The sequence below is a fragment of the Oenanthe melanoleuca genome, chromosome 2 (genome assembly GCF_029582105.1).
Source record: "Oenanthe melanoleuca isolate GR-GAL-2019-014 chromosome 2, OMel1.0, whole genome shotgun sequence".
Taxonomy (NCBI): Eukaryota; Metazoa; Chordata; class Aves; order Passeriformes; family Muscicapidae; genus Oenanthe; species Oenanthe melanoleuca.
This window is the reverse complement of record NC_079335.1, coordinates 2,902,464-2,917,734: the sequence shown is the minus strand read 5'-3', so window position 1 is coordinate 2,917,734 and position 15,271 is coordinate 2,902,464. Positions and strand designations below refer to the sequence as shown.

General features: G+C 42.0%; 1 protein-coding gene across 9 annotated transcripts in view; it reads right to left on the bottom strand.

Annotated features, from left to right (window-relative positions):
- The window catches only part of TSNARE1 (t-SNARE domain containing 1), a 448,668-nt gene that overhangs the window by 329,034 nt on the left and 104,363 nt on the right, over nucleotides 1-15,271 (bottom strand). The window lies entirely within an intron of this gene.

Here is a 15,271-nt window from a genome sequence, read left to right as displayed (position 1 = left end):
TTCCTCCCCCAGTGCCAAAAAGAAATTAGATCCCAATTTTATTTTTTTTCATTTTTTTTTAATATTCCTGGGATTTATGTCTAACCATCTTTTTGGAAAGAACCCTGCCCAGCTCCAAGGAATCCTCCGGAGGCTTCACAGGCAAGGGTTGAATTATCAGCACTGGTACAGACTGTGAGGAAGTTGTCTGGTCACTTTTCTTACCTCCCCCTCTTCTTTCTTTACACTACATCAAAAAAAAAAAAAATAAAAGAATCACAGAATGGTTTGAAAGTACCTTCAAGATCTCAGTCCTACTCCCCCTGTATGGGCAGGGACACCTTCCACTAGACCAGACAGCCCAAATCCCCATCCACCCAAGAGACCAAAGCCTGCCAGACACAGATTTAAGAGTGGAACCACAGCAGGGCAGGCTGTCTGAGCTAAACAGCCCTGCCAGTTTTAGCTTAGGAGCAGCACTAAAGTAAATCCATCCTAAATGGGCAGCTGAGCTGGTGGCTCCCAGAGCCTCGTGCCCCTTTAGGAGAATGTGTTGAATTATCCTCCCCATGGCTAAAGACATGAAAAAAGAGTGAGAGCTGCAGGCTCTGCCATCTCACAGCACAGTGCACAAAGTGACTGGATATTTATTTATTTATTTATTATTATTTATGCTTCTCATAAAGACACTTTCTCCCCTGCTCCCTTCTCTCCAGAGGCACAGGGGCATTTGCAGCACAGTGCCTTGCTTTGGTGGAGTGCTTAACACCCCTGCTTTTCTTAAGAGTTAAAAAATGCTGCTGAGCATATTTACAGCCCAGATAAATAGTGTTTGATAAGTAAAAAAATAACCTTCCAGCCCCTTTTGCTGTGGAGAAGCATTGGAGGTGATGGAGGGGTAAATTCATCCCTGAGCTCCCTTTGCTGCAGCTGTCCTTGAAAATCAGGAGCACTTATTTTCAGTATCAGTTACACTGGGAGACAGAAACAGTAATTCCCTCCAGAGGAATTCAGCTCAATCCACTCTGTGGTCCAAGAAATAGCTGGTGGAACAGATCACACCCACTGCATTCCCAGGCTTTGCTGTACCAAACCCCAGTGCCACAGAACACCTTCAGCATCAGCAAGATCTTCTCTGTCCTTGCCTTCCCAAAAGACAGCACCACCTGTCCTACTCTGTTTTCACTGTCCCTCTGTGGTGGGAAAACACAACTTGGAAGTGTATTTCTGAGAATATAAATGAATAAATGCACCAGAACCACAGCTGAAAAGGGATGACAGAGACAGGTTTAATCCCTGTTTTCCAGTGAAAGAAGACTGATCCCTCTCCATTAGCTTTGGGAACTGGTATTCACATAAATATTAACAGTTTTCATTTACTAGTTTCCCACCTTATGGCAGACACCCCTCTGAGGAAACTGCTTTTCCACTTTTGAACTACACCCGAATTTCCCAGCTGAGGATGTGAAGTGAAAGCAAGAAAATTCCCAGAAAGCAAATGGCTCACACTTTTCATTTGTTTTAATCCTATAGAATATGAACACAGGTTTCATGCCTGAGAAATTACATCTTTGCCATTCCTTTCCCTTCATGTGGGACAAAAGATGAGAGAAGGAAGAAACGATGCACTGCAATTGGAACCTGTGAATATGTTTAGAAGGCCAGCAGCAAGAGCCTTGCTGTCTTTGTCCCTTTTTCAGAAATTTGAAGGTTTCTCTGCCTTCCATGAGAATCCCAGACCAAGTTATCCCTGCATCATGCCATACAACAATCAGTGAATCACAGAATGGTTTGGATTGGAAGGAACCCTAAAGATCACATCATTCCAGCCCCTGCCATGGACAGGGATGTCATTCACTAGTTCAGGCTGCTCCAAGCCCCATCCAGCCTGGATTTGAACACCTTCAGGGATGGAGAGTCCACAACTTCTCTGGGCATCCTGGAAATCCTCTCAGGGCAACCTGAATGGATCCAAGTGGACAAAGACATTCTCAACATATCTCATAATTTGTGAGCAAAGAAGGAAAATTGGGAATTGCTCCAAACTGGTAGGAAGCTCAGTGCACACAAGTGAATTCACCAGCATCCACATTTCAGAAAAAAAAAAAAGAAAACAAAACATCAATAAAGGCATTTCCCACCCTGGAGAACTGCTCTTCTCCATGGCACAAGTGGTGGTAAATCATGTCCTCTCCAAAACACTTCTGGAGAAACAGAAGGTGCATGAAGACCTTGGTGCTGTAAATTCAGCTCAGACATTAAACATCCATTAGAAATGGATAATTAAATTAAGAATGAGGCAGCCAATAGGAAGCAGTGCAGGGAGGGAGCCCTGCTGGTGCTCAGCACTGGGGCCAGCTGAGCACAGACCAAGAGCAAATTGAGTGTTAGTAGCAGGGAAATAAAGCAAGTGCCAGAGCTCTGCTTGGCAGGAAAAGTGTAATAGATTCTGTCTCGGAGATGTATCAGCATCTGGGGCTTTTAAATCACACAGGAAGGCAGAGGGGAGCAAAGCTTTTAGCACTCAAAGCAAAATTTGCAATGAGACCTTTATGATGATGAAATGCACTTGGGAGGGAGGGCATTAACAAGAGGCAAAATGTCTGGAAGGACACTGGACACCCCAGCTCTTCTCCCATCCTTTACCAGCATTTTGATCCCTAAGAACAAGATGGTGAGATTTTTCCTCCTTGTTGCCTGGTCTGTCAAAAGACAGTCTTGGAAACAAACAGTTATTTCTTTGTAAATTCTGTAATCACAGCATGATCCTCAAAATGCTTCAAAATGATAAAGGAAAGAGCAATGTGAAATACAAATTACCAACAAAATTACAGAAAGAAGTGGTGTGTCAGATTTTGCCCAGAAATGGTGAAGGAATCAATGGCAGGTCTGAAGTAAGACCTTGGGGTATCCAACTCTTCAGTCTTGTCCTGAACACTAGGAATAAAACAAGTTTCTACAATTCCTACATCTCTTCTTCCTGTGGAGGAAAGATGGAGACCTTCTTTTTGGATAATGGGAGGATTTCTGGTCCCCATATATTTTCAGAAAAGCTTCAGATCTAATCTGAACATTTTAGAAATAGCTAAAAGCATCTGATTAAGGGATCACCCATTCCAAATAGTTTATTTTCAGTGACACATCACTGCACTGCTCAAAGAGAATTTACTGTCCACGTTGGATGGCAGCCAAACCATCTCACCCTCCCCTTTGTCCACACAAACAGCAAATCAAATAGAACAATTTTCCATCTTTTTCTGCACCAGTATACCCCAAAAAGAACAAACACTTGCACATTACTAAGCTGGTTGTGTCAGTGGACAGCACTACTGGAGATAAAGAGAGTGCATAATTATATTAACCACCTTTACAGTGGGGGAAAAAACCTTATTTACCCCTTAAAATACCCTTCAAACACTGAGAAAGTGGAATTTGGTTTGTGTATCTATAAATGTACCTCTACACACACTGGCTAAGTGCAGCTGCCCCTGGCATGAGGCTGCTTAGAGAGCTGCTTAACCCCAGAGCTAAAAGCCCACGTGGAGCTCTCCATCAAAGACTGATCAGGACCTTGAGAGGGAAATAATTAATACCTACCAAAAAGCACAAATTTGTGTCTCAACAAGGCCAGAAAGGTGAAGCAGCCTCATTTTCCAGTCTCACACAAGGCAGCTTGCAAGTGGGGAAAGGTGTTAAGAGCCTACAACATTAATTAAGTTAATAGTTTGGGATTTAAGACAGGACATCAAACATGCCTGCTATGTCACAATCCATTTGTGTGTGCCTGCTCCAAAATCCCAGAGCAAAATTTTGTCACTGCAGAGGCAAGGACACAGGTTCTGCTTTGCAGATTTCAATCAGGGAGAATTTACCATGCAGCTGGGTCCCTTCTGGAACACAAGAAGTTGACCTTGAAGAATTACCATGAAAGCTCCAAAAGACAGTCAGTATTTGATCCTGCATGAAATGCAATCACCAGGAATGTCAGGAGATCTTGTCCAGGTGAGCAACTCTGCTCTGTTCCACCATGGTCTTGTTCTCCTATTAAAGTCAGTGATTTGTTCTTGCTCCAGTCTCAGGAGTGGGAAACTCACCATGCACAAAATACTTCTCTGATCTCACACCAACACTGGGCAATGTTTGCAGAGTTGCAAACATTAGGGTAATTAGGCTTGTCCCTAATTACTGGGAAGAAATGGAAATATTCAGATGGGGAAACTTGCTGTTCTCCATTTCTTCTGCCCTGAGTCTTATCATGGAATGGTTTGGGCCATTCAAGGGACCTTCAAGATCATCTCCTTCCAGCCCTGTGCCATGGGCAGGGACACCTTCCTCTATCCCAGGTTGTTCCAAACCCCTTCCAGCCTGGCCTTGGACACTGCCAGGGATGGGAATTCCACAATTTCTCTGGGCAACCTGTGCCAGAGCCTCCCCACCCTCACAGTAAAGAATTTAGGACTGCTCTGCCATGTGGGATTGCCACACCCATTCTCTCCATCTCTCTCCTCCTTCCCCACTTGTTTCCTCTCCCACACATGGCAGGGATGTGAAATCCTTCCAAAACCTCCTTCTGAGGACAACAGTGAGTCTTATCTTGGCCAGAGAAGTTGTGTTGATGGCTGTCCCATCCCTGGCAGTGTCCAAGGCCAGGCTGGATGGGGCTTGGAGTAATCTGGGATAGTGGAAGGTGTCCCTGCCCATGGCAGAGACAGTGGAACTGGATCAGCCCAAACCATAAATTCTACAACTTCTATGAATCTATTCATTCATTCATAAAATCCCAACCAGATACTGTAACCACATCTGAAACAGATTATATTTTTTTTTTGCCTTGTCCCTAATCCCCCTAAATTTATTCAGTTCTGTTCTACAGACATCCTCTGACTCTTTATCCTCTTTAATTCATTCCTATCCAAAACTTCTTCCAGCGGAAAATTTAGAAGACTTTTCTCCAAATAATTTTTTTTCCTGAGGCAAGCACAGGATTTATACAAGATCTGAGCCAATGGATCAGGACAGAATTTCATATTGCAACACCTGCCTCCTGTGGAGACCTATGGAGAAGTTACAAAATGGAAAGGTAACCTACAAGGGAATGGTCTGTCAAAGCCTTCATTTCCAGGAAGTTTTTATAACACCTTGAAGGAGAAGGGTTTAATCTCCTTTCCCTTTACCACAGCCATTAGAGCTGTGTATATTCTTTGGGGTGACAGGAATAATTGGTCCCTCTTTGTGCTCAGATGAGTTTTTGGCCATGGTGATGCCTTCCCAAAGCAACTTTGACTTGCTGATGGGTAGTTGGACCAACTTTGGACCAGCCAACCAAAAAAATTCCCTAACAGTGCATGCCAAAGAATAAAAACTAAGCTATCCACATATCATAGTATCAAAAGATGTGATTATTGTAAGAGATCACTACAATACAAGAGCCTTGTGTTCTAAATACCCTCATGTGTGCAAAGCAGGAAGGCAAATCAAGCACTTGATCTGTTTCTCAAGCTTCAGTGTTCCAGTTCAAATGTAGTTTTCAATCCTGAAGCAGCAAGTTTTACAAGTTATCTGTGAGCAGAGTAGTCAAAAGTTTGATATCAATGCAGGCATCAGTAAGCATTTTACCTTTTCCACCTTTTAACCTGGAAATAGAAACATCCTCTATAAAAAAAGCAAAGCATTTAGTCCACCAGAACATCCAAATGGAGAATTAACTTTGGATTTCCTCTGAAGCACTGAAGTTGGAAGGCCAGTTATCAAGTATAATAAAGAAAGGAAAAGGAAAAGGAAAAGGAAAAGGAAAAGGAAAAGGAAAAGGAAAAGGAAAAGGAAAAGGAAAAGGAAAAGGAAAAGGAAAAGGAAAAGGAAAAGGAAAAGGAAAAAAGAAAAGGAAAAGGAAAAGGAAAAAGGAAAAGGAAAAGGAAAAGGAAAAGGAAAAGGAAAAGGAAAAGGAAAAGGAAAAGGAAAAGGAAAAGGAAAAGGAAAAGGAAAAGGAAAAGGAAAAGAAAAAAAAAAGTGCAGAACAGCTCCTGCATTAGAGCACACCAACAAGAATTTGTTTATTTTTAAATGATTGTATCTTCAGACCTGGTGGAGCTCCTCCCAGAAGGCAAAGCCAATATTCTGATCTATTTTTTGATCTTCTAAATGCAGGCACAGCCAGAGGAAGCCAAGCTCCAGCCAGGGGGAAGCATCCACACACTGCAGCCCAGGAACCAGCACTGCCACAAGGAAACTCCAGTAGGGTCCCAGGCTTGGGTTAATCTCTGCATTATTTCCTGGAGCCCAGCCAAGTTCTGCTGCAAAGCCTCTCATCCCTGGGCATGTGCCTCTGCCAAGCTGCAGATAAAACTGATCTCGGCCACTGGGGGTCATTAAAAGGCCTGCTAGAGCCTCCTCCCAGGAACTGAGCTGCTTCTCAGGCTGGAGTCTGACAGCTCTGCTCCTTTAAGGATGTCTCAGGACCTCTGCATTAAACCCCTTTAGGACCAGCAGCCACTAAAGCATCACTGTTTTCTGACTCTCTGCAGAGGTTTCCCCTCCTTTCCTGCTTCACTTAGATCTGACACTGCTGAAAGGCAAATCAGCTCCCAAAAATCATCCCAGGCAAATATATGAGACTTAGAAAATGACAGCAGAAGAAATTTAACAGCAGACAAACTCTGCTGACTCTTGAGTTGGTCTCCTGATCATTGTCCTGTCTGCAGGCTGGGCAGGAAAGGAAACCTTCCAAGGAAATGATGATAATTCTCCCTCTCCCCTCTTCCATCTCAAGGAAGCAAGAGACACATGAGGATCCTTCAGTAAAATCTTTGGCATTGCTTCCTAGAGCATTCCCCTGGAGAAACTGTTTATGGATTGGACAGGTATTCTGTGTAAAAATCTGGTTGGTGGTGCATGGAGTTAAATCCAGGTGGTGCTGAATGGAGATAAATCCAGGTGGTGGCCAGTCATAAATGGCTCAGTATTTGGGACAGTCCTATTTAAAATCTTTATTGATCATCTGGGTGAGGAAGGGATGTTTAGGCTGAAGAAAAGGAGGCTCAGGGACAACTTTCTCACTCTATAGCTCCCTGACAGGAGGGTGGAACCAGGCAGGGTCTGGTTCTGCTTCCAGGGAACAAGGGGCAGGACAAGAGGAAACAGCCTCAAGTTGTCCCAGGGGAAGGTTAGATTTGATTTTAGTAAAAAAAAAATTCACCAAAATGTTTGTCAAGCATAGAAACAGAATGCCAGGAAAGTGGTTGAGATCTGTGCTTCCCATGCAAATTCAGATCAGAGCTGGGGCTCCAGGGGATTTCAGGTAAAAGTTGGGCTTGAAGCCATTCCTCAGCCTGCACTGACCAGGACATGCACATAAACATGCTCCTGCCCAGCTAGGGAAAGTATTTATACAGCACAAAAACAATAATAAACAATGTCCTTGCCTTTGCTTTGGGAAACCTGGTCAAGGAAAGCAGCAGGAGCAAGAGAGGGACTGAGAGATGGAGGGTGAAAACAACTGGGGAAAAGATAGAAGGAAAAGATGGCAGGGGGAATAAAGCTGAATCCCTGTTGTGTCTAAGCTATCACATATGAAGAGGGTGGGATTTTCAGAAAAAGGAAAGGCAGGGGACAGCAAATCAAGCAGAAAACCCAGCATTTCTCCCAAAAAGCAAAGCTGGCTTTTGTTTTCAGCCAAGGAGAGGAATTCACAGCCTGTTCCAGCAGTGAAAGCCCCTCCTGGGCAGGGAGCCCCTCCTGCCTGACTCGCAGCCCCACTGCAAATGCCAAGGAGGAGAGATGCTACAGGAGTTTTTCTGAGTCTCCTGCAGACAGGCACTGCCACTGTCAAGGGTGATGCTGAAATGCTGGCCTTGTCCTCACCCCCTCTCAGTTCTGAGGATGTCTCAGACATGCCTGGAAGAAGTAAAACACAGAAATTAAAAAAAAAATAAAAAAAAATGGGGGGAGGCATGATGGAAATGGAACAAAAAGAACAAGATGTTCAACAAAAGAATTGGAGAGCAGCAGCAAGACAAGCAGCACTCCCACCAACTAGACACCATGAAAAAGGAGAAGAGAAGAGAAGAGAAGAGAAGAGAAGAGAAGAGAAGAGAAGAGAAGAGAAGAGAAGAGAAGAGAAGAGAAGAGAAGAGAAGAGAAGAGAAGAGAAGAGAAGAGAAGAGAAGAGAAGAGAAGAGAAGAGAGGAGAGGAGAGGAGAGGAGAGGAGAGGAGAGGAGAGGAGAGGAGAGGAGAGGAGAGGAGAGGAGAGGAGAGGAGAGGAGAGGAGAGGAGAGGAGAGGAGAGGAGAGGAGAGGAGAGGAGAGGAGAGGAGAGGAGAGGAGAGGAGAGGAGAGGAGAGGAGAGGAGAGGAGAGGAGAGGAAAGGAGAGGAAAGGAAAGGAAAGGAAAGGAAAGGAAAGGAAAGGAAAGGAAAGGAAAGGAAAGGAAAGGAAAGGAAAGGAAAGGAAAGGAAAGGAAAGGAAAGGAAAGGAAAGGAAAGGAAAGGAAAGGAAAGGAAAGGAAAGGAAAGGAAAGGAAAGGAAAAAGGAAAGGAAACCAAACAAAATAAAAGCTGGATTCTTACCAAGTGAAATCTGAGTGTATGGAGGGAAAAAGAAGCACTGACATAAGACACACTAACAAGTCAATTATCTTGTGGGAGCACAGGGTGCCAGGTATTCCCCAAATACAAAGTGCCCCAACCTCTCTGACCTCCAGGAATTTCAATCTCCCAAAAGGAAGCTCTTGTTTGCCACAATGGCTATTTTTTATTGTACATAAACATGAACTTTTTCTCCCTGTCAGGATGTAAATATTGCCTGGTTTCTTCTTCACTAATGAGCAATAAATATGAAAACCCCAGAGAGAAGAAAAATAATTGAAAAATGACTGAAAACACTGAAATTGTGTTAACAGATCCAAAATTCAAAAGCACTTTGGTTGAGCAGCAAGACTATAAAAGGAGGGGTATGAATTGACAATATGACTGAAATCTCCAAATTACATTTCAGAAAGCACACACACACACTGCACATCCATTCCCCCCAGGTATGCACATCCTGTATATTCTTAGTGATTTTATTGTTGTTAGATCCTTGCTTGGAATTATCTGTGCATTGTTCAAAGTCCCAGCCATCTGGCTACAGTCTGGCTGCTAAAGCACTTCAGGAAAAGCAGCAATCTCCTCTTTCCCCACCTGCTTAACTCCTGCAGCACCTGAAATAAATCTGAAAAAAATGACTACTAGAGGAATGCAATAAAGGTGTTTTTTTTTTTTTCTGCTGCATTTTGCCATAAACTCAAGTTCTTTGCAAACTGTGTTTTACAGCAAACCCTCTTTCTAAATCTCTGCTTTACACCACCTTGCAGAAGTGAAAATAATAATAAAAAGGAACTCAGAGGAACGAGTGGGTGATACAGAAATCTTATTTTGTGCAGCCCATCACTTTGGCTGCCTCCACACAGGTGGAAAAGTACAGGAGGTCTGAAATTTTCAGACTCCCTGGACTGATTTTTTCCTTCAAAACCTCTTTTTTAGAGGAGAATGGGATGGTTCCCAGTGGTCTTGCTTCCACACAGCTTCATATACAACAGACCTGGTTTACATGCCAAGTTCAAGTCAAGTGCTATTCCCAGCCCCAAAAGATGGATTTATGACTTTAAAATTTTCAGATGGATTTATGACTTTAAAAAACCTTCTTTACATAACTTTGTCCCTCTACTTTGCCAGCTGTATCCCTGTTTCCATTTCTGTATCTCTGTTAGAAGAAAAGGAATAGAGAATATTGTATTTTTTGCAGCATAGCTGTGACCAACTCTTCATTCTTCTCCTCTCCACTAAGGACCTGAGAAAAGCATTTTGGGGGGAAAAAAAAAATCCCCACCTAACCAAATAATGCTCTATGCATTCACATGTATGGAAAATTCTTTGTCTCTCTGAAAATCCACTCCCAAATCTCTGGGTGAAGATTTCAAAGCAAGGAATGGCCAAACACACAGAAGCATCCATGGGAAATATTCCACTTTAGCACATTGCTGGGCATCAAGGGATTTAGGAGCAATCAGGTTTGATTGGCTGTAACAAAAAAAAAAAAAAACCATAAAAAACCCAAAAAAACCCAAAAAAACAAACAAACAAAACAAACAAACAAAAAAAAAAAAAACCAAAAAAAAAAAAAAAACAAAAAAAAAACCCACCAAAACAGAAACATCACATTGGTTGAAATTTCAAGAGATCCTTAAACACCTTCCAGAGCACAAAGGGAGCCTTGGACTATTCACATCCACAGCTGCATCATCTGTGGAGATCTGTGAGAACTGACCTTATAGAGATTCTGAAAATAGGATATAAGATGTAAAAAAGCCCATTGGGAATATTTTAATCCTGTTACTGTATCTCCCAAGAATCACCTGCCTACCAATTCAAGATGATTTCTACTAAAAATATTTGTTTTAGAAGGAATTGAAGAGTTTTTAACATACTTTGGATGTGTTCATATAGAAAAATTAATAGCATCATCATCCCATTGCAGCCCTCAGCAGCCAGAAAAAAGGTGAGAAACTTGAGATACCCCCAAAATGTGTTTCCAGCTTGAGAAATAATGGGAAACTGGTTTTAGGAACACCTACACAACCACTTGTACATCTCAGAACCTCTTTGAGCTGCTTCTTCCACCCCACCACAGGCACCTGCAGCAGCACCTCCACCTTCACCACACCAACAGCCATGGAACAAATCCCAACCATTAATAACAGAGACATTCAGGAAGATCTGCAACACATCCTAACATCCAATTTAAAATCCCTCCTCACTCCTGAATGCTTTCCATGCCCACTAATTCACCCTAATCCCCAATCTCCCTGCTTACATCTGGCCAGTCCTTCCCCACTGCTGATCTTTAATCCCTGCCCTCCTCTAGCTGCCAGTGTCAGTCTCCAAGACAAAGTCACCTGGAAGAAGAGATATTCAGAAATAATTTTTCTGGACTGACAGCATGGATAAAAGCTTTATTCCTTTTTTTTTTTTCTCTCCATTCAATACTGTTTTTGTCACACATGTTTGGGTCAGCTGTGTCTACCCCTCCTTTATTTACAGGGGTGAGATTTGTGTATGTTCTGCAAATAAAAAATAAAAAAATAAATACATCCTTGGAGTAGGGCTGCAGGACAGAAATCCACATCTGTTTGTCCTATGGTGACTTTAGGGTGCTTGCATCCCTAGTTCTGTCCTGTTGGTGCTGGGTATTGAATTCTGCACCTTTAAAACTGGTTCCAAGAGAAAAGGGGGGAGAAGCAGCACAGCTTGTATTTGCAAACTGCACTCACTCCTCCACATCCTTTTCACTGAGTTTGTTGTCTGCAGCATGGACAGTGAAAAAGAGCCCTATTTTACTTAGTTTTTCGTTGTTTTTTTTTTTGGGTTTTTTTTTTTTTTGGTTTTTTTGGTTTTTTTTTTTTTTTAATTAGCTAAGGCCAGAAGTTTTTTGGAACTGTTCAGGATTATTGTCCAGGGGCTCTCTAAGCTGCACTGCTGCTGACACCAGACCTGAGCCCTGGAGAGACAGAGAAAGCTAAAGACACACCCATAAAAAGAACTCACTCTCTCTCTCTCTCCAACCCACAAAAAGACTTTCTGAATTTACCATCTCTTCGAAATAAAAAAGATTTTATTGTTTAATATTATTCATTTTTTATGCTTATGAATACTTTGCTTATTAAATAAACATTTTTCTCCACTTTTCTCAAATATTTTGCTCCTGAACAAGTGAAGGGAAAAGTTCCCTTCCACATTTGTCCCAAACAAAAGGTTTTTTCAGTATCTCTATAAATCTCCATGCCCATTTTCTGGCAGAAGGTAATGCCATAAAACTCCACTTGTATTTTCAAAAATGAAAATTAACTCAAAGAGGATGCTAAATTCTTTAATTTCTAATCAATTAAGAAATTCTACATCCCTGACAATTTAATCAATTGGATAATACTAAGTATAGGAGGGGAAGGAAATAAGAAAACAGGGAAGTTAAGAGATTTTCAGATGGCCACACTACAGAGTGTGACAGAGGTGACCAAGACATGGATGTGCTCTCCAAAAGATCAAAGACTTGGTAGGTTGCAAGCTGCATTCATGCACAGAGATTTTGCTAGTTTATCTATTATTACTTTTAATATTAATATTTTAATACAAATAATGTATTAACATCTCAAACATGTAGAGTTCCATCTCAGCATGTCCTGCAGCACTCACTGTCCCACAGACAACAGAGATGTTTTTTTCTTTCCTAAACTTTATCCAGCTTTTAGACTTTTTGGATTAATTCCCTTTCACAGCCAAAATCCCAAATGGAAATTCTGCAGCAGCAAAAACCAAAAAAAAATTAATTCTGGAGCATTTCAGTTAATATCAAGTTTGGTTTGCAGCCAGAGATGAGGGTGAGGTAGCACAGTCTCACCTGGGCTAAGAATCTGAGCTGTGCCAGTGTTGACTCACACCTGGGGAATGATTGGCACAAAGCAAATTCCTGCCAGAAACCACTGCAGCTCTTCCTCCAATGCCCAGGAATGTTCACTGCCAAATTTACTACAGCAATAGTGGGGGAGATAGAGCATCACTGTACATGGATATCCAAACTAGGACAGACCAGGCTGAATTCAATTTCAACCTCATTTAGTTTCCTGATGAGGACATTAATAAAAAAAAGCCAAAAAAAGCAATGGGGAAAAAAGACCTTTAACAGCCATAAGGGCAATAAATGTGTCAGCACCTTCCCAAGAAGGAAATACAACATGGAGTAGATAAAGCTGTGTTAGAAATGACAGCCTGTTCCTTTTCCAGTGAAGTTTGGGGATTCTTCCATTCATATTGCAGGAAAGGAGTTGCAGAGCCTCAGGAAAAATGCTGGCTGGAGTATTTAGCCTGTCTGGATGCTGATTCTGCTTCCTCCCTGGGGAGACAGCTCAATGAACCAAACTGGGATGCAGCCACCACCCCAGACACTGGAAATATTCCAGCAAACCTGGAATAAGCTCTGATTTCTGCTCTTCCCCTGATTTCAGAATGAAACCATCCTGGCAGCACATCTGCCTGGCACAGCAGGACTGGGATGTGCAGGGACAGACAGCTCTGGTGGGAAAGCAAACAGCTGCAGAAGGGCTGCTCCAGCCTCATCCCATTTCCCATGGATCCCCATGCAGATGCTCATGCAAGGTCATGCAGAAATCCTACTGCTCATTTTCAGCTGTATCCTGTTTCAGGTGGACTTTTTTTTGCAGGCACAGGTCAAGAATAACAGGCTTCATATCCTATCTATTGCCACAATGGAAAGAGCAGGATGCAAAGCACAGGGTGGAAGTCCAGGGGTGTAGGAAATGTTGGGGAAGCCTTGCAGCACTTGCAGGAATTTCCTAAGAGAGCCAAGCACTCCCTTATGGCTTGCTGGAGAAGTGCTCTGCTCTCCTAACCAGAGCAGTGCTCTCGAGAAACTGAGGAAGTTTCAAAAAAAAAACAAACAAAAACCACAATACGATTCAATCTACAGAATTAAAGAATTTTGGAAGCATTGATCAGAGAATCACAGAAATACAGAATGGTTTGGGTTGGAAGGGACCATAAAGATTATCCAGTTCCACTTCCCTGCCATGGGCAGGGACACCTTCCACTATCCCAGGTTGATCCAAGCCCCATCCAGCCTGGCCTTGGACACTTCCAGGGATGGAGCAGCCACAGCTTCTCTGGACAACCTGTGCCAGGGCCTCACCACCCTCCCAGGGAAGAATTTCCTCCTCACATCTCATCTAAACCTTCCCTCTTTCAGTTTAAAATCACTGATGTCTTGTCCAGGTGTGAACAGCTTAAATGAGAGCTGGTACAAAGTTTTGTTAATAAAACTTCTCTTTCCTCTGCCTCCAAGACAAAGAAAAGCTTTTGAAAGAGCAGCCAGAAAGAAAAAAAATCTGAGTTAAACACACTTCAGGAGCTGAAACTAAAGCACAGGGCAGTCTCTTCTCCTTTAGGAAAACATACCCATGGGGAAAGAATCCTAAAAGGGCAGCCCCAGGTCTGGGCACGCACTGGGAAAATAAAGGAAGTACAAGCACATTCATGGAATTACAGAATCACAGAATGGCCTGGCTTGGAAAGGACCTTGAAAAACACCTGGTTCCAAACCTCTACAATGGGCAGGGACACTTTCCACTGGACAGTTTCCACCACAACATCCATTCTGCTTTGCTTTCCCTACCAAGGCACACAACGAGCTGGCCATGGGCAGAGCATCTTCTCAAACTGCTTCTAGTCCCACTGTAACTGAGTGGAAAATGAAGCAAGCTGTTCTGAGATTTCAATGCATTTCCACTGAAATGCCTAAGGAAAGGTGAGTGGCTTTGATTTCTGATTTTCTGTCAAACTGGGACTGCCAACATGAGTTTTATATGTTTGCATTAAAATTGCTTTGGATAACCAAGACTAGCAAATATAATTGGTTTAAAAAAAAAAAAAAAAAAAAAAAAAAAGTTTATTTTTACCCAAGAGGTTTTTGGATTGGTTTTGTTTGGTTTGGTTTTTTTTTTTTCCTGCTAAGAAGTTGCCAGCTCACCCTCACATATTTCATTAAAATACTTATTTATTGCAATGATGTGTTGTGATTTTGCTAGTTATATAAATAAATGCATACCCACTTAGAATTCCTGAAATACTGAAATTATAGCAAAGCATTTATTATAATGTTAAAAGTGCCAGAAGGGATAGGGCAGAGGTTTTCAAAACAAACAGTTTCAAAGTCAATTTGTGTATGCAAGTTAATTCTCCTGGCAATTCCTTTTGCTATAAAACATGCTGTTCATTATCCTTTAATATGTTTTCTTAAGTTTAGTCTTATTAATTCATTAAATCATTGCTAAGATCTGCATGAACTGGATATAAGGCAGAGAAGATCCTTTACATCTAGTGAGAATGGACCAAGAAAATAAATATAGAACTTTTGGAAGTTTTGCACAATAGCAGAGAAACAATATGAAATAATTCTATAGATGTCAAAAAATGTTTTTGGAGTTGTCCAGTGAGAGAGATCATGTAATTATGATTTTTTTTTTTATTGTTTGTACTTAGACTTTAACTTGCACTTTATTAATGACTTACTAAATATGACACCCAACTCCTCAACTTCTGTGGGACCATAAATTCAAGAAAATATGATGGGACCAAAGACTTAGAAGCCAAAGTCAATCATTAAGACTCTCAGAAGTGTTTCACACATTTTACAATCCACTTTTGTTTAGAGCTCTCTAATTTAGAGACAAGTAAGGAGGTAACCTTGGAGCA